The sequence below is a fragment of the Sus scrofa genome, chromosome 6, assembly GCF_000003025.6.
Source record: "Sus scrofa isolate TJ Tabasco breed Duroc chromosome 6, Sscrofa11.1, whole genome shotgun sequence".
In the NCBI taxonomy this organism is placed as follows: domain Eukaryota; kingdom Metazoa; phylum Chordata; class Mammalia; order Artiodactyla; family Suidae; genus Sus; species Sus scrofa.
Window position 1 is genome coordinate 129,707,668 of NC_010448.4, and position 22,875 is coordinate 129,730,542.

At 36.3% G+C, this 22,875-nt stretch overlaps 1 protein-coding gene across 8 annotated transcripts in view; it reads left to right on the plus strand.

Moving 5' to 3' along the window:
- The window catches only part of TTLL7 (tubulin tyrosine ligase like 7), a 160,146-nt gene continuing 137,956 nt past the window's right edge, over nucleotides 686-22,875 (plus strand). For 6 of the 8 annotated variants that reach the window (XR_002345115.1, XR_002345116.1, XR_002345117.1 and 3 more), the window contains exon 1: nucleotides 712-904. The gene's annotated coding sequence lies outside the window, so the exon portion shown is untranslated. Of the gene's footprint in view, nucleotides 905-22,875 lie in introns of all 8 variants that reach the window. The other 2 variants (XM_021096373.1, XM_021096371.1) reach the window with 2 other exon arrangements.

Sequence of the window (22,875 nt, forward strand, 5' to 3'; positions counted from 1 at the left end):
CTACATGTTAAAACAGTTTCCTAAATCTAGATTTTCCAACTACTCTGGTTCAGCCTTTATGGAGCAGCGACTCTAACTCCAAACTGTCCCTCACTTGCCTGTATCAACAAAGCACCTACAGGATGGGGCCCCACTTGATTTTATTTTCCAACTTTCAAGTTGGCCTTGGATAAATGCCCTCTTATTCTTTGCTCCACAGAGATGCTTGTGTAAAAGATGTGAAGAGTCCCTTCAAGCGCTGCAGTGGTTAGACGTCCGTGGTGAGCTCTGCAGCAGTACTGGGACCCGGGGCTGGAGCAGGAGGAGGCACGGAGGCAGGGCTCCTGCCAGCGCCCCTTCGCATCTGCTCAGGAGGGGACACCGCCCAGGCGCCGGCGTTGCTAGGTCCTCTGTTTGCCGGGTTCTAAAGGAGCCCTGAGCGGGACCAAAGCCGACGGGGAGGGGGGCCCGGAAAAGCTAAAGCGCTGTCTCCTGTCACCCGCCGGGAAAAGCAGCCGCGCTCGGTTGGTTTCTCCCGCCCGCAGCTCTACAGGAGCGGGAGGGGCGCGGAGGAGCCTTCCTGGTCCTAGGTTCCTCCCAACCGCCGCCTGCCCAGCGCCCTCGCTCCTGCTCCGCGGCGCACGTCGCGCACCCCCGGTCGCCTCCCGCGAATGGTCTGGCCCGTCAGTAGCCGCCACCCCCTTGGGCAGCGCCAGCTGCTCCAGCTGCTCTGGGTCGAGCGCCGGCGCCCCAAGCTGTGGCTGCCGCGGGCGGTGGGCGGGCGGAGGGCAGCACCGGACCTCCCAGAGCAGGGGGCCGGCCCCGGGGCGGTTGCCGCGGGAAGCCGAGGTGCGAGGGAGCGGCGGAGGGACCCCCCGCAGCCAGGAGGCGAGGACCCGGGCTGGGCTGGGCTCTCTGCAGCCCGGTGAGTACCTGCTGCCCCAATCCTCCCCGATTCCCCCTTTCTTGTCCCCACGCCTCCGAGGTCTGGGCACCCGCCCGGACGGTTGGTCACTGCTCTGGGAACACTGGCCGCCGCGGGAGCAGCAGAACGGGGAGCTGCTGTTGTTGGTGCTAATGATTCAGCACCATTCGTGCCCTGAGAGATTCGGGCAGAAGGAGAAGGGTGGTGGTGGGGGCCGAGGTCAGTTGCGGGGCTCTCACCTCAGCTTCTAGGTTCCAGAGGAAAGACCCTGGCGGGTGGGGTCGGGTGTGGCCTGAGCCTGGAGGCTCCCTGCTGGCGAGTTCTTCGATTCCGTCCTTTCCCACGGTACAAACCTCCCGTGACTGTGCCATGCAATTTTCAGTGTGTCAGATTAGTGTCTTTTTCGCACATGCGAGTGAAGTGTAGGGCCCTTTTCTGTACCTGTCAGTTTCGTTACTTCTTGGATGCCTAATTCGTGTCATCATCCATTCAATTTTATATTGCATTGCATTCCTCTGTTAACGTGTGAGGAAGGTGCTGTATCCAAGTTGTCCTGTATTCAGTGTGGGTTTGATTGGTCTTGGCATAGTAGGAAAAGCTGTAAGGGAGATAGGAAATAACACTTTCAGAGCCTAGACACTTCGCTTTTCTAGCTGTTGTTTATTAAATCATGATAACGACTCAGAACCCAATGTGGAAAGTGAAGAGCTCCAAGTTCAATTATTGGCTCAAGGTCACACAACCAGAATTTGGATATGTCTCCTTGACCCCAAAGCCCATGGACCTTCCACTGTATTAAAGGAGTTCTGTGTCCAAGTGTGCCGAAATATATATGTTCCATTGCAAATTAAACATAAATTAATTTTCATCGAAGTAATCTCAAACAACACCAACAACCTGTAAACTTCCTGTGTGTGGAATTATTGTTCTTTTAGTAAAAATGTAGGAGCATTCTTTGAATTAGGTGAAAAAAAAAAAAAACCCACCCATTTTCTTAGAAAGCATATGCCAAAAAATAATATCTGGACAACACTGCATAGGAGAGCTAGATCATAACAGGAGATGTTCAGCACATTTTTGGCAGTGAATACATGGTAGGTGTTCAAGTGTTCGAGAACTCTTTTAGGAAAATAAAGGAAATATGGAAAATTTTAACTTTAAAGAAACATTTGTAGCAAGAACAGTTGCTTAGTTCATGGGGTGTGTGTGACTGAACTGCTTTTGTAGGGTGTGTCATCCCATGTTAGGCTGACAGATAAACCCAGGCTGATAGTATTCTGTGATTCATTACAACTCTGTGATTTGGCATAACAGATAATAACTCCATTTTGCAAATGAAGGAAATGAAATACAGAGGAGGTTCAGCAGGTGGTTGAATCTGGACAAGCACTGGCTCTTAAAATATGTGTGTTGAAGCAAAGTATAGTTCTGTATAGTGGGAAACCATATTGATTTGTTTTTGCCCTGTCCTTCAGAGTCAGCAAAGTATAGTTCTGTAGAGTGGGAAACTGTATTGATTTGTTTTTGCCCTGCCCTTCAGAGTCAACAATTGTATTGACCTTGTATGCTCTTTTTGCAAAAATAATGGCTGCTATTATTTTTGCTGGGCCATTTGATTTGCTTTCATTTATGATTTATGTATTTCTCTTAAGACGTGCAATTCTTGTTGATGTCTCAGGAGGCATGTTGCTATAGTACGAATGCTCATTATCTCCAAGTACTGGAATAGTGTAGGATGGCAGATAGAGACATAGTCATCTTAGTACATCATTCCTAAAGTATTGAACCATTTGCACTGGAGTATTCTTTTTTTAAGTTAATGAGGATATTGATAAAGTCATGAAATTGAGGCATAGATTTACATTTGTTGTTCAGACAAGACTAGTAAGATAAGTAGGGTCTTGAGATGAGTCTTTAAGTTTGATTTCTGGGAAGTCATTTCTTTTTGTTCTTTATATGGCTATAGAACATATCCTCAGTGAAGCATCTTGCGAGGACAGCAGAAATAGTATAAATGAATAAGCAAAAATATAATCCACTGCTATTAAAGTAAAGGAAAATGCATGTCCTAGTGATGGAGGGTCAGCAGGAATATTTTAAAACAGTTGCAACACACATTATTTAGATAACATAACTGTATGATGTAATGAATATAATGCCAACCTGGCTTTAGAACTATATTTTCTCCCTCCTCTCTCTCTCTCTGTGTATTTATCAAATGACTGCTATCCAATTTCTTGATTTCAAGAAAAGTCTAGCGGGGGAGATATTTACTTACATATAAGTAATTAACCAAATAGTTAGAACTGGCTTAATACCAGAAAAAGGTAGTACCGACTTAAATGCAGTATAGAACCTTAAGAAGAAGGAGAAATAGTAACTGCTAGGGTCATATGAGAATCAGGAAAGTCTTTATGGATGGAAGGGAATAAATCACTCTCTGAGCAATGGGAAGGCTTTCCATAGGTGAAGAGAAAGCCAGATGAAGAGGTTCAGTTGAAAATTGCTACTATTCTTTTTGGATACATGGTGACAGATTAATAAGAAGCTTGCATATTAGGCAAGAAAACCTGCTCCTTATTGGGTAATCACAGGGAACTGGTGTAGGTCACTAAGCAAGCCAACTTTCTCTTTGGCTGGTCTTGTTCACATTCTCTAAATTCCTTGCTCCAAGTGCTCTTCCAGAATTTTTTTTTTTTTTTTTTTTTTTCCCCTGGGTACTTATATCCCAGAAAGTTTTCTATGCAAGTAAGATTTCTGGGTACTAAATCCAGAAAGTTTTCTATGCAAGTAAGATTTTTCCTCTTACAGGGAAGTTTGCCTTTTAAAAAGTTTCCCCCTTTCCGTTATAGTATTACAGTTTGAAAACTAAAAATATAAAAAGAAAAAATTCTCCGTAATATTACCAACTAAAGACAACCACTACTAATATATTGATGTGTTTCCTTCTACTCTATTTTTTCCTGTGCATGGTTTTAATTGTGCTATGTATTTTTTTACTTTAAATTTTATAACTTTAATTTCCACTTAATTACAATTGGACAGTGAACATTTAAAATGCCTACATAATTTTCATGAGGTAAATGTACCATATATTCCTAATTATTCCTCATTTTCTCTGTGCTTTTGATGAAAATAAATAATTCTGTGATGGACATCTTTGTTCATAAGCTCTTTTCTGTATTTTAGAAATTAGGTCCTTAGGATAGAGTCTCAGAAATAAAATTTATGGGTTAAAAGATGCAAGTTCTTAGTTTGATTTTTTTTTAAATTGAGATATAATTGACATAAAACATTAGTTTTGGGTATATAACATAATGATTCAGTATTTGTATGTATTGCAAAGTGATCACCACAGTTATGTCTAGTTAACATCCATCGCTACGCAGTTTTTTTTGTTTTGTTTTGTTTTTTATGTTTGCACCTGCTTCGTATGGAAGTTCCCAGGCTAGGGGTCAAATTGGAGCTGCAACTGCTGGCCTACACCACAGCCACAGCAACAGCAACATGGGATCCAAGCTGCTTCTGCAACCTACACTGCAGCTTTGGGCAACACCAGGTTCTTAACCCACTGAGCAAGGCCAGGGATCAGACCTGCATCCTCATGGGCACTATGTTGTGTTCTTAACACACTGAGCCGCAATGGGAACTCACATTTTTTTTTTGTAATGCTTAGTTTGACTAAATTTTATGCAAGTTTTAAAACTCTCCTGGATTCTGTATGTTCTTTTTGGAGCATTTGCATATTAAGCATAGGGTATTTACATATTAAGTAAGGACATTTGCATATTAGTAATAATAACACTCATTCCTGTCTGTGGCTCCTCAGATACTATTTCAGGCAAACTTGTCTTTTGATTAGAAAGATTAGTTAACTCGTGGGTACTGGGAGAAAGGCAGGTAATTGGGGTTCTTGCCCTTTCCTCAGGAATTCACCTCCATCCTCCACGCAGTATCTCTGTCTTTCAAACTTCAGCTTCTTCCACTATCCTATATCAGGCTCCCAGGTCTCCAGCTTCAGTATCCTGGCAGTGCAACGTCTGTGAGCTCACTCTGGCCTGCTAATTTGGAGAAGCCACATAGGTGAGGGCAGGGATTCCAGACCTGCTTTCATTCTTAGTAGAAGCCCTGGTCACAAGGTACAAGAGTGTGTGGTGGACATTGAAGGACTCCTGCCTCCTCCCCCATCAACATTGCCCAAGATGGCCTTTGAGAACAGCAGCCACTAGGAGGTGCCTGACAGTCCCAACATTCCCTCCCCGAATTCAGATGCTCCCCTCCTCTCATTCCCAGTACCCTTGGGCCAGAGGACCAGAGGAAATTCCCCTCCTGGAGGAGAGAGACTGTGCCTCAGCGTCTCACCATTTGTAGGGACACGTGTCACCAACTCTTTGGATGGGTACCTTGGCCAGGCCTCTGACTTGCTTCCCTAGGTGCTCCCCTGGGTTTCCTCTGGGTTCCCCGCCCTCTCCTTGGAACTTGAGACCAGGAAGCCACTGAGCCAGGGAAGCCATTAAGCGTCTCAGAGGACCAGTAGAAGGGTAGGTAGGGATAGGAATGTGCCTCGAGGGCACAGGTGGGGAGCAGAGAGCCAGATACTTGGAATGTGCCATCAGTTTGGGAAGATCTGAAAGGAGGCAGGAAAATGGAGGTCACTTTACTAACCCCAAAATAGGCCCCACCTATTCAGGTCCTGATGGGATGGTTTCTGGTGGAAATTAGACATTGAGGTAGGCAGAGTATTTTGGGCAGAATTTTTCTGTGCTTAATTGGGATCTGTTATTTAAAATAGTTTGCTTTAGCTCTTAGAAGGTGGTAAGTTTATTTCCATTCCTACCAGGCATTATTTGTCAAAGTTCATCTGGGCCTAGTCACTGTTTCCCCAGGGTTAAGTTGAAGCTGAAAACGTAAATTTAAATAGGGGAGAGGGTGGGAGGGACTGGGAGTTTGGGGTTAGTAGATGCAAACTATTGCCCTTACAGATAAGCAATGAGATTCTGCTGTAGAGCCCAAGGAACCCTATCTGATTACTTGTGATGAAACATGATAAAGGATAATGTGAAAAAAAGAATGTATATATACATATATATGTGTATATGTGTGTGTATATATGTATATATATACACTTTGCTGTACAGCAGAAATTGACAGCATTGTAAATCAACTATAATAAAAAATTGAAAAAAAATAGAATTGCCTATTTATTCTCCACTACCCTATTTTCCTTAGTTCCCATTTGACATCTATCTGCTAATGCAATACATTTCCCTCTTTTTTCTTTCAGTTTTTCCTTGCAAGCAACTAGTTGGCCTGTGTTCCTTTGACTTCCTTGAAGGTTTAGAGTTAGGTGGTCGGGTGGCCACTGGGTTTCCTCTGGGGCTGACTGAGAACACCTTCCTTTTGAAAGTGATGATATTCTTGGTCCACTGGGCATATGCTGAACCATCCACATTGCTTGGGTTTTTCTAAATTGTACTGTGGCATCCGAGCTTTCAAACTTCTGTGTTCTTTTTGTTCTTCTGCTTAGCCATGTGAAATGGAACATTATGTTTGACAAAAGATTATTTTGAACCTTCCCATCTCTCTTAAAAATTATCTTCCCTCCTCCATGAGCTTATTTGAAGTGAAAGTGACTTTTTAAAGTGAGTTAAGCATTTGTAGATTTGGCAGATGGATTAGCAATAATCTGGGTAGCAGCTTCAAGATTATTTCAATGTTCTTTGCTGGATCAGAATTTTAGGACCGCTTAGGTATACCTTTCATTTAAGGTAGTATATCTACCTTTTGTAAGAGAAGAGAGCCTGCTTAAAATTTGTGGCAAATCTAATTGATGTGGTTCTATTATGAGGTTTTACTGGCTTTGTGATATGAATGGTACACATGCGGAGTATTGGTAGGAAAAGTTAGCAACTGTGGATTTAATTGAAATCATTGCATTTAATGGGAAAATTTTCATGTGTCATTTTCTTCATTGCTATTGTTTAAAATATATTTTTTCAAGGTACTTAATAAATAAAATCTTTAACCATGTGTGACATTCATAGTGATTGCTGAAAAAGCAGGACAATAATTTTAGCACACATCTCAGTTTATATTTAGAATCAGTCGGTCTGTGGTTAGCCAACAAATATGGGCCAGTTACTCTATGGAGAGGAAAGATCGAAAATGAACACTTTCTACAATCAGATTACTTCACATCAAACCAGATGGAGACATTTTCATTTAGCTGTAGGTTTGATCATCCAAGATGATAGTATTTAATTACTTAGCATATCTCAATCTAAAATCCTAAAGATATGTAGATATTATTTCCTTAATTTTAAAGATGTGAAAATTCAAGCTACAGAGAGAGAAAAAATCAGGCAAACTGCATGCAAAATCAAGGTAGGATTAGAAATTAGTCTATAGCTGTCAAATCCATTGAATATTTTTTTCCTCATCTTTGATGTCTACTTTCAGTCCATATCAGCTTTATCCTTAGTTAACAGAGACATATTTCAAATCCACTATTTTTGGAAAATTGAAACAAGTTATTTCTAGAACTTGCTGCAAAAATTAAAGGAAAACAGAATCTTAATATTAAGGAAAGTTTTAAAAGGAGGGATCAGTGCGTCTTAAAATCAAGTGAACTGTATGTGTGTGGAAAAGCTTTTTCACTTGTCAAAAATCAGTGCCAAATGAGCATTTCTGGCAGAAAGAAAAGTTTGCTGCTACATGTGTTAGGAGGTTGTCATTTCTGAATAGGAGGCATTTAAGCTTTTAAAAATGTATCTTGGATATTTAATATCTGTCGAATGCTATTTTCATCCTTGACTAAGTAGTTAAAAGGTAAGTGTTTTTCATTAGCTATAGTATGACATATTTGCTTCCAAAATGTGCTTGAAAGTGTATCTGTGAATTTTGTTTTTGAATTCATAAGGAATCAGAATAATAACAATAGGATGAGTGAAGGTCCTAAAGTTTATCTTCTACTGGGAACAAAATTAAACAGCTACACTTAGCAATATCTATGAATATAGATATCTAGATCTCCAAGTAAAATTACCTATGGTAACTCCCAGATTTTTCTCTTCTTGATAAAATTATATATGTTATGGTAATATGGAAGTGATTATCATGTTTTCTGGAAGAAAAAAGTCTAGAGTAAGATAAAAATACTATGATTTATGCATGGATGATTTCCGACATTTTGTAGGCATTACACAAATGCTACTTTAGCTTCCAATAAATATTTTGCACTTTTTATATAATTTTTTATTGTGATAAAAACACATCATATAAAATTCACCATATTAACCATTGTAAGTGTATAGTTCAGTAGTGTTAAATATATTCACATTTGTTGAGAAATAGATCTCCAGAATTGTCTCATCTTGAAAATCTGAAATTTTATACCCATTAAACAGCAACTCCCCCTTCCTCCTCTCCTAAGCCTCTGGTAACTAACCACTGTTCTACTTTCTGTTTCTATGAATTTTACTAGTTTATATATCTCACTATAAATTGAATCATGCATTATTTGTCTTTTTGTGACTGGCTTATTTCACTTAACATAATGTCTTAAAATTTTATCCATGTTGTCATATATGACAGGATGTCCTTCCTTTTTAAAATCAAATAATATTGCATTGTACATACCACATTTTGTTTATCCATTCATTTATTGGAAAAAATTTACAGCGTTGTGCCAATTTCTGCTCTACAGCAAAGTGACCCAGTCATACATATACATATATATACATTCTTTTTTCATATATTATCTTCCATCATGGTCTATCCTAGGAGATTGGATATAGTTCCCTGTGCTATATACAGTAGGACCTCATTGCTTATCCATTCTAAATGTGGTAGTTTGCATCTACTAACACCAAACTCCCAGACCATCCCACTTCCTCCTCACTCTCCCTTTGCAATCGCAAGTCTGTTCTCTGTGACTGTGAGTTTTTTTTTTCTGTTTTGTAGATAGGTTAATTTGTGCTGTATTTTAGATCATATAAATGATACAATATGGTATCTGACTTTCTCTTTCTGACTTACTTCACTTAGTATGATACTCTCTAGTTGCACCCATGTTTCTTTGTAATTCATTCTTTGTTGATGTACATTTGGGTTCCACATCTTTGCTGTTGAGAATAGTGCCATTGTGAACCTAGGTGTGCAAATATTTTTCCAAGACTCTGCTTTCAATTCTTTTGGATATATACCCAGAAATGGGATTACTGGTTTCTATAGTAGTTCTATTTTTATTTTTTTGGGGGAATCCCCATACTATTTTCCATAGTGATTGCATCACTGTATCATCCCATCAAGAGTGTGCAACAGTTGCAATTTTTCCACTCCCTTACCAACACTTATTTGTGTATTTATTTATAGTAGCCATCTTAATGGATGTGAGGTACTATCTCATTGTGGTTTTGTTTGTATTTCCCTGATGATTAGTGATGTTGAGCATCTTTTCATGTACCTGTTGACTGTATACAATCTTTGGAGAAATGTCTATTTAAGTCCTTTGCTCATTTTTAAATCTGGCTATTTGATTTTTTTAATGTTAAGTTGTTGGAGTTCTTTATGTATTCTGGATATTAACCTCTTATCAGGTAAATGATTTTCTCCTACTCCCTTCCTTGCCTTTTCACTCTATTGATTGTGTTCTTTGATGTACACAAAAATTTTGTGTAATGTAGTCCCATTTGTCTAGTTTTCCTTTTGTTGCCTATGTAGCATTGATTACTTTTAGCAGTTTAAAAATGTATTGATAGAATTATCTCAAGTTGCTATTTGTTAATTCTTTTCCTCTTTATTCTTTGACATCTAAAAGACTGTTTTTGATATTATGCAATTATAATACCTGGTGTAATTAACAAATTAAACTTAATTTTGATTAACTTTTTCTTTTTGGAAGATCCATTTTTAAATCTATACAATGTAGAATTTTGTTGCTATAATTTAACTAATGTGTTAATAAGAATTATGTTAAACCTGTACATCAATTTAGGGAGTTTTCTTTATTGTAGTGATTCTTCCATTCTGTGAACAGGGTTTGTGTCTACAGTTATTTAGGTCTGATTTCTTTTATCAGAGTGTCATAGAATAACTAACAAAATTGTGTAATTAAAATTATGACATCCTGAGTATTTCATTTTCTTTGGAGCAACTATAAATGATACTGCATTTAAAACTGTTGTTTCCGGAGTTTCCGTCGTGGCGCAGTGGTTAACGAATCCGACTAGGAACCATGACGTTGCGGGTTCGGTCCCTGACCTTGCGCAGTGGGTTAACGATCCGGCGTTGCCTTGAGCTGTGGTGTAGGTCGCAGACGCGGCTCGAATCCCACGTTGCTGTGGCTCTGGCCTGGGCCGGTGGATACAGCTCCAATTGGACCCCTAGCCTGGGAACCTCCATATGCCACGGGAGCGGCCCAAGAAATAGCAAAAAGACAAAAAAAAAAAATTGTTGTTTCCGTTTCATTGCTGTCAATATCTAGAAATACAGTTGATTTTTGTGTTGGTTTTGAATCCGGAAACCTTACTGAACTCATATTTTGGATCTAGGACTATAGATCCTTTGTTATTTTCTTTTTAAATATAGAAAATTATGTCATTTGCAAACTGAAACACTTTTATTTCTTTTCAATCTGTATTCTTTTAATTTTTCTTATTTCAGTGACTGGAATTTCTAGAATGGTGAGAGTGGACATCCTTGCATTCTTCTCAATATTAGAGGAAAATTATACTATTAAGTGTGTTGTTACCCGTAGGGTTTTTTTTTGCGTGTGTGTGTGTGTGGATGATTTTTATTAGGTTGAAGAGGTTTATCCTCTGTTCCTAGTGTACTGAACTTTTTTTTTTTAATCATGAAAGGATATCAAATTATATCAGATGCTTTTTCTGCATCAGTTGTTATGGACATATGATTTTCCCTTAGCCTGTTGATATGGTAGACTGCATTGATTATTTTTGAATATTGAACAAGCCTTGAATACATGGAATAAATCCTGTTTGATCATGCATACGACACATATACATACGCAAATACAAACACACACTTATATAAACACACTCATTGTTGTATTCAGTTTGCTAACATTGTGTAAATATTTTTGCTTTTAATTTCAGGAGAGGTTTGTAATTTCCTTTTTGTTGTGCTTTATTTGGTTTTGGTTGTTAGAATATTAGTGGCCTCATGTGGTTTTAAGAAACTACCACTTGTTGAGTTTGGGTATTATATCAAGTTCAAATGTCTATAATAACTTGAGAAGGCTATTAAAAAATACTCGTTTTTTCAACTACATCTCTCTGTTATGCCAATTTTTTCATATATTTCAAGCGAAGAAATTTATCAAAATGAATGCAGAAGCAGATATTAGAATCTGTTTTCTTAAAGCAAGATATTGGAGGAATTTGAAAAAGTACAAAACAATGTCACTCATTCCTTTTAAAAATTATACTTATTTTTTATACAATGTTTTTATTAGCATGTAATGGTTTTATTATTGTTATTTTAAAATTAGTATTTTAAACATTTCTAAGTTTTAGTTTCTAATATGGCAGATATTTATAGGTATGATCCACAAAAACAAAACACAAAATTGAAAGGATGTAAAGAGTTCCAACACCAAAAAGTTTGAGTTTTTATTTATTTATTTATTTATTTTTTTGTCTTTTTGCCATTTCTTGGGCTGCTCTCACGGCATATGGAGGTTCCCAGGCTAGGAGTCCAATCGGAGCTGTAGCCACCAGCCTACGCCAGAACCATAGCAACAGCAACGCAGGATCCGAGCTGCGTCTGCAACCTTCACCGCAGCTCACGGCAACGCCAGATCCTAAATCCACTGAGCAAGGCCATGGATGATGGAACCTGCAACCTCATGGTTCCTAGTTGGATTCGTTAACCACTCCGCCACGATGGGAACTCCAAGATTTTTTTTTTTTTTAAATTAAAGTATAGTTGAGCCAGAAAGAAAAGTTTGAGAATTAAGACAACCAAGGCAAGGAGAAAAGTGAGGTCAGAGGCATGGGCATGTGCATCTCACATCTGGCATTGGTTTATCCAGGTTGTTTCATGTGCATGTTTTCCTCTTTCTCCATTAATATTTTCATTTCACAAAAGATGCTTTCTTCCACATTGATTCATTGATAAATACTCTAATGTCCTAGAAAAAAGTATGATAAATAGACCAATAGAGCTTTACAGTGTTATCTTCACAAAATGAAATCCCTTAAAATTATCTCCATCCTAACTTTAACAAATACCATATGTAGACATATAACTATATTTTGAGTTATAAGTTGTTTATATATTTTAGAGATTAAACCCTTGTCTGTTGCATTGTTTGAAACTATTTTCTCCCATTCTGTAGGTTGTCTTTTTGGGTTTTGTTTTTTTTTAAGGTTTCCTTTGCTGCAAAAGCTTGTCAGTTTGATTAGGTCCCATTGGTTTATTTTTGCTTTTATTTCTGTTGTCTTGGGAGAGTGATCTAAGAAAACATTTGTACAGTTGATGTCAGAGAATGTTTTGCCGATGTTCTCTTCCACAAATTTGATGGTGTCTTGTCTTATGTTTAAGTCTTTAAGCCATTTTGAGTTTATTTTTGTGTATGGTGTGAGGTTCCAGTTTCATTGATTTACATGCAGCTGTTCAGTTTTCCCAGCACCACTTGCTGAAAACACTGTCTTTTTCCCATTGTATGTTCTTGCCTCTTTTCTCAAAGATTAATTGACTGTAGGTGTCTGGATTTATTTCTGAGTTCTCTATTCTGCTCCATTGGTCTGTATGTCTGTCTTGGTACCAGTATGACACTGTCTTGATCATTGCGGCCTTGTAATAGTGCCTGAAAGTCTGGGAGAGTTATGCCTCCTGCTTGGGTTTTGTTCCTTAGGATTGCTTTGGCAATTCTGGTCTTTTTATGGTTCCATATAAATTTTTGGATTGTTTGTTCTAGTTCTGTGAAAAATGTCATGGATAATTTGATAGGGATCACACTGAATCTGTAGATTGCTTTGGGTAATATGGCCTTTTTACAATATTATTTTTTCCAACCCAGGAGCATGGAATATCTTTCCATTTGTTTGAATCCACTTTAATTTCCTTGATTAATGTTTTATAGTTCTCAGCATATGTCTTTCACCTCCTTGGTCAGGTTTATTCCCAGGTATTTAATTTTTTGGGGTGCAATTTTAAAAGGTATTGTACTTTTATATTCCTTTTCTAATATTTCATTGTTAGTATATAGAAATGCAACTGATTTCCAAATGTTAATCTTATATCCTGCTACTTTGCTGAGTTCATTGATCGGTTTGAGTAGTTTTGGTGTGGGTTCCTTAGGGTTTTTCTATGTGTAGTATCATGTCATCTGCCTACAGTGACAGTTTTACCTCTTCTCTTCCAATTTGGATACCTTTTATTTCTTTTGTTTTTCTGATTGCTGTGGCTAGGACTTCCAACAGTACATTGAAAAAAAGTGGTGAGAGTGGGCATCCTTGTCTTGTTCCAGATTTTGGTGGGAATGCTTTCAGCTTTTCTCCATTGAGTATTATATTGGTTGTGGGTTTGTCATAAATGGCTATTATTATGTTAAGGTATGTTCCTTCTATACCTACTTTGTTAAGGATTTATAAATTATAATAAATAAAAGTATTAATTCAGTGCTAACTTATGCAAGGATGAAGTAATTTAGAATGTTTTATCAGAAATGGAATAAAAGACAGTAAAAAATGTTTAAATTACTGTCATTTGATTTTGATTATTATAAATGGCTTTTCTTTTGTACTTTTCCCCAGTAGTTTATGGCCATATAATTTGTATGTAGTAAAGTGTACACTTTGTAGAATTTTTACGAAATTTTGGTAAATAGCATTTGAAGATACCTAATTTGTAATAGTATGAATATGCAGGATGAAATGAAAAAAAATCTGAGAATATCAATGAGAAAAAGAAATAAGGAGTTCCCATCATGGCTCAGTGGTTGACGAACCCAACTAGTATCCATGAGGATGCAGGTTCAATCCCCGGCCTCGCCCAGTGGGTTAAGGATCTGATGTTGCCATGAGCTATAGTGGAGGTCACAGATGTGGCTCCAATCCTGCATTGCTATGGCTGTGGTGTAGGCTAGCAGCTACAGCTCTGATTCAGCCCTTAGCTTGGGAACCTCCATATGCCATGGGTGTGGCCCCAAAAAGACAGGAAAAAAAAAAAGAAAAAAAATAAGATGAAATGAGTCAGGTGACACATTAGCTCACAAAATCTACGTTATAGAATCCTGCATGTTTATTAGAGCTGGACACACATTTAATTTAAGTTTTTTAATTTCTCAGCAAAGAGGGACATAGAGGAAGTTTAATGATTAATTGAAAAGCTCATTCATGAGAAAAACAAACCAATTGCCTAAGAGGAAAAAATTTTTCTTATATAGAATCCAGAGTAAAATTTGTGCTATAGTTTCTTTTAACATGGATTCAGTATAACATAATGCAGATTGTCCTCCACATACTTACTTCAGTGGGATTCTCTGGGCAATTTTTTTACGGTGTTCTTCAAATGAGCTCATGATGTGGCTCTGTGTCTTGGGCAAAGTATCCTTTAAAGATCTGATTATTTTATTCTCTAACATGAGAGTAATATCTGCCTTGAGAACATTGTGATATAGGTCAAGATTGTAGTGTGTGCTTAATAAATGGTAACTATTATTCTTCTGTTGGGGTGACCAGCAATGTAGAGTGTGTCCAGGTATATAGATAGCTCTCTGATGACCTGGCTTAACCAGGAATGGATGTTACAGTGTCTCAAAGAATAAAAGTTCTGCGTATCTTTTAGTAATTCCTTTTTATATATTATTTTTCTTAGCTGAGATTTTTGAGGCACAATCCATTTGAGAGTCAGCTGGACTCAGTAGTAGGAGGACTTTTCCAAATAATTAGAAGGCCATGGCTCCTCTGAGCTAAATGGGCTAAAGGAATAAACCTAGACAGGTTTTAAACTTCCTCCAAAATCAATTTTGTATTTGTGCCAACACACAGGAGAGAGCGGGTGTTGGAAATTCCCAATTTATGATATGGAATGTGGCCCCAGAGGCCCATTTTGCCTAGAATAGTCTTACATACAGATAAAATAGTGGAATTACCACTTCCACTTCTCTTGCAAAGAAGTGTAATTTTTCCCTTCAGACCAAAATATTTTTTCTAGAGTATTTTTTTAAACCATCAGTTAAGTCTTTATCGAATGAAAATGAAAACAGAATTGTTGGGATTTGGTAAATTCTCACTTAGGAAACGTTGAAGTAGTTGTTCAGATTTTTTTGAAAAGAGGAGTGAAATTAGTTTGTAGTAATCACATGAGTATTTCAGATGGTTGGTTCACTTCCTTAGTAGTAGTCTTTTAAAGTCAACTATCAAATCAACGTAATAGGTGTTTGGTTTTTTAAAAATCTTTTGATTGTTAGAGTCAAATTTTCTTTCATTAGTAATCTCTTGAGAATTTGAGTTGACTCCTGCGATCTGTATACATTGTCCACATTATACATTGTCCACATATTATCATCTGTATACATTGTACACATTATTAAAAGCCTTCTGGGTTACTTCTGGAAGACTAATTCAGATTTACTGTGGTGCTGCAGGCTGAGAAGCCAGAGTGTTGCTCCTCTGTGCTGCTCAGGGCTCACAAGAGAAGGAAGGGCCTGGATCCTTCTTGTCCAAACTAAATCAGTGGGAAGTTCATGATCTTAGGTTTGCTGTCAATTAGGTACTTTTAACATATGTTGAACTAATGAATGAATTAGAGTAAAATTTATGTCTTAGCCTCAATAACAGCTTTAAAATGATAAGCAACTAATTTGATTATAGCATAGCCAAATACCTGTCATATTAGAAATTCCCATTTTTATCACTGACGGATTAGAGTTTTGAGGTTTAAATAAGTGCTCATGTTTTTTTCATTTTTAAAAATTTTATTTAAGTATAGTTGATTTACAGTGTTGTTATAGATGCTCATTCATTTGTAATATAAAAACATAATCTAGCATTTATTATAACTGATTATTAATATATCGCATTATATGTTATAGTATAATAAACTATAATTCTCATTTGCTTTTTCTTTTTCACATGCCAAAACAGCTCTTGCTTTATTGGAAAAGTCTTCTATATAACTTGATTTAATTTTGATTTGAACCGATCCTTAAAAAATGAGTTATAAAAATCAGTCATAAAAATATTAAATATTTAAATATTAGATTTAGGGCATCTATTTTCCTTACTTTCTTTCTTTCTTTCTTTCTTTCTTTCTTTCTTTCTTTCTTTCTTTCTTTCTTTCTTTCTTTCTTTCTCTCTCTCTCTCTCTCTTCTGCTCTTTCACTCTTTCTTTTGTTCTTTCTTTACTATAATTTATCTGTCTTATTTGGGTTTTGAATATGGGTCTGGTTTAGGGTCCCTAACTAAGGCCATCTCCTCTAATTTGTGGATACTTGTCCGTGAGAAGCCGTAAATAGACTGGGAAGTTGAGAAAGAAAAGCTTCTCTGGTGCGTATAGTCCCCTGGGCACATTTGTAACTCAGTCTCTCTGACTGGTGTCTCATCATTTTCATCCTAATGGTCTACTTAAGCGGTTGTCTCAGATTCCATAATAGGTGAAGGGTTATTATTTTAACTTGAAAATGTTTAGGTATGTATTTGGTAGGTGAGATAGTTGATGTATATAAGTTCTAATGGACTAAAATGAGGAAAATAGGAAATTCATTGTTTTGCTATAGACTGCCTGGAGGAAGTTATGAAGTACAAGGTTAAATGTTTAGCTTAGTATAGGTGAAATAGTTACATAACTCTTGTTAATGGAGTTGAGTGAAGAAGGAAAACATTGCTGTATTCTTTCTTTCTTTCTTTTTATTTTTTTATTTTTTATTTTTTTGATATTTTTATTTTTTTAATTTTTTAATTTTTTTATTTTATTTTCCCACTGTACAGCAAGGGGATCAAGTTATCCTTACATATATACATTACACTTACATTTTTTTCCCACATCTTTTGTTCTGTGGAGAACCATAGAATCAACTGGAACACGAGGTTCAAAATGGCAATAAATAATCATCTATCAATTATCACCTTAAATGTCAATGGACTGAATGCCCCAATCAAAAGACACAGAGTGGCTGAGTGGATAAAAAGGCAAAAACCTTCAATATGCTGCCTACAAGAAACTCACCTTAGGACAAAGGATACATATAGATTGAAAGTGAAAGGGTGGGAAAAAATATTTCACGCCAATAGACATGACAGAAAAGCAGGAGTTGCAACACTCATATCAGACAAAGTAGACTTTAAAACAAAAGACATAAGGAAAGACAAGGAAGGACACTACTTAATGATTAAGGGATCCATCCAAGGAGAGGATGTTACTATCGTCAACATATATGCCCCAAATATAGGAGCACCCAGATACATACAACAAATATTAACAGACATAAAAGGAGATATTGATGGGAATACAATCATAGTAGGAGACTTGCTGTATTCTAAAGACACACCTAATTGTCCAATCTTGGGATTGCAGCATAGCTTTGCAAATTATTACGTGTACCTTCCCCAGACCTTTTCTGGTCCAAAACAACTTAGAATAGATTTACAAGGAACTACCTTTAAATTGAGATACAAATGTTGCAAGCTCTGAGTTTTATCTACTTCCAGGCCCTCTGACTGTACTCCAAGAGGAAATATTTGGCTTATGACCAGTTCTTTACCTTCTTTGAACATCATCAGAACTGTGGTTGCTGCAGCCTGCTTCTTTCTGAGATGAATCAGCGATGCTATTTACCAGCTAGCTCCAGCCCCAGCTGGCTGTTCATTCTCATATTTGGGCCTGAAATGTTAAGTGAAGCTACATAAAGTAGAAGATCATAAAACATTTGATTTAGGCCAAAAATTTGAAACTGAAGACTGAGATGCGATTTTCTTTTTCACATTTTAAGATTGCATAAGTTTGTAACTTGAAATTTTGAAGGTTAACTTTGCAGAGAGACTGGCAGAATTTTTCACATGGATTCCTGAAATAAATTTTTTGGGGTATACTCTAGCATTCTTCCAATATTAATGCTCATTTATATCCTATTGTAATTTTAAATTACCTTCTTCTAATGCTAAATAAATTTGAATTCTATTTTATTTAAATTTCTATAGTTTCCATATTAATAGGTACTTACTAGATACAGTGAATTATATCTGTTAAATGTCTTAATTATTCAGTTCAGCATGGTAATATTGGAATTTTGACTGGTAAGGGTTATAAGCTATTAAAACCATATGTTTGTGTTTTTATATATATGTTTATATACTTGTATATGTAATACATATTTTTTAAAAGCTTTTTTGAATAATAAAATAGTCCCAATATTTCAATAAAGTTAAGAAATGTGAAAGGCATGATAATATAATGTTATTTAAAGGAACATAGATGAGAAAAAGAATTTGGAGTTAAGAAGTTAAGATCAAGAGAGCATAAATTATATTTGTTTCCTTTTGATTCCTATTTTGGTAAAAAAATTTTTTTCTTCATTGCCATTCATAAAATGGAAACACACCATGACTTACTTAGTGTAATTTTTGTGATGTGTTCAGTAGATCTGTTTAAGAGTTAAGTATGAAAATAGGAATTGGAAAAGTCAATTTAATATTAAATAGATAAGATAATAGGCTGGTATAAACAATGTAAGCTAATTAATACAACGGATACTTTCAAAGTTTCTCTTACTGCTTTTTTTCTAATTAAAGTGTAGTTGATTTACAGTGTTGTGCTCATTTCCGCCGTATAGCAAAATGACTCAGTCATACCCATTTATATACATTCTTTTTTTTTCTTTCTCATTCTTTGATGTAATCCTCAGCAGAGAAGGGTATCATCTAGACTAGGTGTGGATAATCCAGATATTAAAGTAACTGTAATTTGTGATTTTCATAAAGATGGAAGATGTGATTCATTCTTGATTTATATTTTGTATCACCTGAATTTTATGGGTAAAATAAGGGAGAGTTGCTGTAACCTAATTAGAAAAAAAAAAAAAAAACATTAAGCTTCACTACGTATCAGGCTCTGTGTTTTGTTCACATTGCTCAGAATTGGAGGTATTGCCCTTTCCAATAAAGAACTTTAAATCAAATACTTTAAAAATATGATACAATGTGGTGGATTTTGTAGCAGTGGTCATGCACTGAAGCACAGGCAGTTCTGCCTAAGAGATAGAAGGAAAGGAAGGGACAACTAAACTGTGCTTGAGTGCTGGGGTGGCATCTCATGTCAAGATGAGAGAAAAACAGGTGCATCCAAATTAGAAAGTGACTATCATTTTCAGGATTGTCTTTTTTACCTTATGCCTTTATCTCTAGCTAGAATATTTTTCAAACATATTTGGTTGCAACTCATGGTAAGAGATAATAATTTATTTCTTGCCATAGTATGCATAGACCCAAACACATCCACGCTTTCCTCCCACTCCTCTGGAAATGAAAGTTTCAAGACTCAGTACTTACATGCAGTTAATACTTTTCCTCTTACATTCAATGCGGTCTGGCACTTATATTTTCATCTATTCTATTCTTTCATTTAAAAATACTTATTGAATCTCATTAAATTGATATCATGACTCTCCATAGATTATGGTCTGTATTTAAAACAAAACTATATATGTATATATGTATCTGTATATATGACTGGGTCACTTTGCTAATATAGTAGAAATAGAACACTGTAAATCAACTATAATGGAAAAAATAAAAATCTCAAAAAAATAAAAAATAAAAAAATAAAATCAAAGCCACGCAAAGAACAAAACAAAAACAGAGACCTATATTAGAGCTCAGAATTCATAGAGAGGCCTCTTTCCTACTCAATATGCAAATTTATGAAGGAACTATTTGGCTTTTTCTCACAAGGTATAAAGATTTTAAGAAGATGATGGCTTTTTGCAGTTCAGAAGATAATATGGTGTAGTGCAAAGGTTTTGAGAATTGAACAGACCTGACCAAATTTTTTACAAGTTACTGAATCTCTCTGAATCTGTTTTCTCATCTGTAAAATGGAATTAATGAAACTATTTATGAGGACCAAAGGAAACAACACATCTATTTAGACAGTAGTTTTCAAACCTTTCTGTATGTATAAATCACATGGGGGAGCTTTAACAAATTTCTCTGCCCAGCCTGTATCTCAGACTAATTAAACTGGAATGTTTGGGACTGGGACCTGGGTATCAGTTTTTTTTTTTCTTTTTTGAAACTTTATATTCCTTGAATAGCAGCTGTTCATATTCCCCTCCCTCCAGTTTCTGGCAACTGCTGTTCTTCTTTCTGTTTCTCCTTGTTTGACTATTTTAGATACCTCATAAAAGTGTATCATGCAATATTTGTCCTTATGTAACTGGCTTATTTCACTTAATGTAAAAGCCTCAGTGTTCATCCATATTGTCACATATGGCAGGATTTCCTTCTTTATAAAGTTGAATAATATTCCATTGTATGAATACATCACATTTTCTTTATGTTCATCTACTGATGGACATTTATGTTATTTCCATATCTAGGCTATTGTGAACAATGATGAAATGAACACGGGTGTATAAATATCTCTTTGAAATCATGATTTCAGTTATTTTGTATAATTACTCAGGAGTGAAATTGCTGGATCACATGGTAGGTCTATTTTTTTTTTTAATTTTGCTTTTTAGGGCTGCACCTATGGCACATAGAGGTTCCCAGGCTAGGGGTCTTATCAGAGCTGTTGCTGCTGGCCTACACCAAGCCACAGCAATGCCAGATCCGAGCTACGTCTTCGACCTACACCACAGCTCAGGGCAGTTCCAGATCCTTAACCCACCGAGCAAGGCCAGGGATTGAACCTGCAACCTCATGGCTTCTAGGCGGATTCGTTTCCACTGCACCATGACGGGAACTCTGGTAGTTCTAGTTTTAATTTTTTGAGGAAATTTCATACAGTTTATCACAGCGGCTGCTTCATTTTACATTCCCAGTTACACCTCATCCTCACCAACGTTTATTATCTTTTTTTTTTTTAATAATAGCCGTTCTATTAGTGTGAGGTGATATCTCATTGTGATTTTGATTTGCATTCCTGTGGTATTTAGTGATAACGAACATCTTGTCATATACTTGGTGATTATTTGCATGTCTTCTATGGAAAAATATCTATTCAAGTCCTTTGCCCATTTTTTAATTTGATTTATTTTTTTGTTGCATTGAAGGAGTTTCTTATGTAGTCTAGATATTATCCCCTTATCAGATACATGGTTTGCAAATATTTTCTCCTGTTCCGTAGGTTGTCTTTTCACTCTTTTGATAGCTTCATTTGCTGTGCAGAGGCTTTTTAATTTGATGTGGTTCCACTTGCCTATCTTTGCTTTTGTTGCCTATACTTACGGTGTCATATCCAAGAAATCATTGCCAAGATCACTCTCAAGAAGCATTTCCCCTATTTTCTTCTAGGGGGCTTTACAGTTTCAGGTCTTACATTTAAGTTTTTAATCCGTTTTGAGTTGATTTTTTGTGTCCAGTTTCATCCTGTTGCATGTAGGTATTTAGTTTGCTTAACACCAGTTGTTGAGGAGACTATCCTTTCCCTGTTGTTTATGCTTAGAACCTTTGTCAAAGATCAGCTGGTTTACATAGGTTAATTACTGGGTTATTTTTTGTTCCATGGTTTGTATGTCTATTCTTTTGCCAGTATCATACTATTTTTTTAAGGTTTTATTGAAGTATAGTTGATTTACAAGGTTGTGATAATTTCTGCTGTGCAACAAAGTGATTCAGTCTCACGTATACACACATACCCGTTCTCTTTCAGATTCTTTTCCCACATAGATTATCACAGAATACTGGGTAGCGTTCTCTGTGCTATACAGCAGTGCAGGTATAAAAGATCGTTTTGACTTAGATAAATATCTCACATATGTATAATTCTAATTTTAGCAGAAGTATATTGATAGAATGTAGTGGATTGTATCTGGTGTGTGTATATTTTCTAGGTATACAAAGAAATGAATATTAAACTACAAATGATATCAAAATCTGTTAGTCTTAAATGTCATGATGAAAGGAACATTTTTTTGTGGGCTTATTGACAACGTCTATGTTTTCCATTTTATTAAGTAGATATATTTAGTAGTTTGCTGGTATGCTATTTGCTATTACTGTTTATTTTGATTTTGGTGTTAGGAAGCTTGTTTATTAGAAGTATTTTTCAATATGATTTTTTCTATAACCAACTGCTTCAAATAGAACATCTGAATAATTTTTTCAAATATGTAATTTCTTAGTTTTTTTTTGCATTTAAATGAGAATTTACTAGTTTTTATACTCTTTAGTTTACTTCTTAGTTTTTAGTAACAGCTTCCATAGTGGCAACTGAGAAAGCATTCCTTTTTCATTGATGTTTGTGTTCCTTATACTTGGATCATGTTCAAATAACAAATGTTTCTCCTGTGTCCATAAAATGGATTTGTAAATTACTACATCAGCTTTGCTTAGATGGAACATATGTTTATCTTACCTTTTGCTTTGTGCATTTTCTTTCAAGGCATTCAAGTATTATTAAAGTATTTGCAGGATACTCTTACTCTTAAATTTAAATGAGTTAATAGATGTGAAGTTCTTAGAATAATACCTGGTACTTAGTAAGCATTTAATATATGTTAGTCATTGTTTATTGCCAGTGACTTACAGACTTTTTGCACATAATGCAAAAGTATATTATGGTAGAATCAAATATTTCCAAAAGAAGTTAAAGAACTTTAAGTTTTGGAGTTCCTGTTGTGGTTCAGTGGAAACGAATCTGACTAGTAACCATGAGGTTGCAGGTTCGATCCCTGGCCTTGCTCAGTGGGTTAAGGTTCTGGTTTGCTGTAAGCTGTGTTGTAGATTGCAGACATGGCTCAGATCTTGTGTTGCTGTGGCTGTGGTGTACGCTGGCAGCGGTAG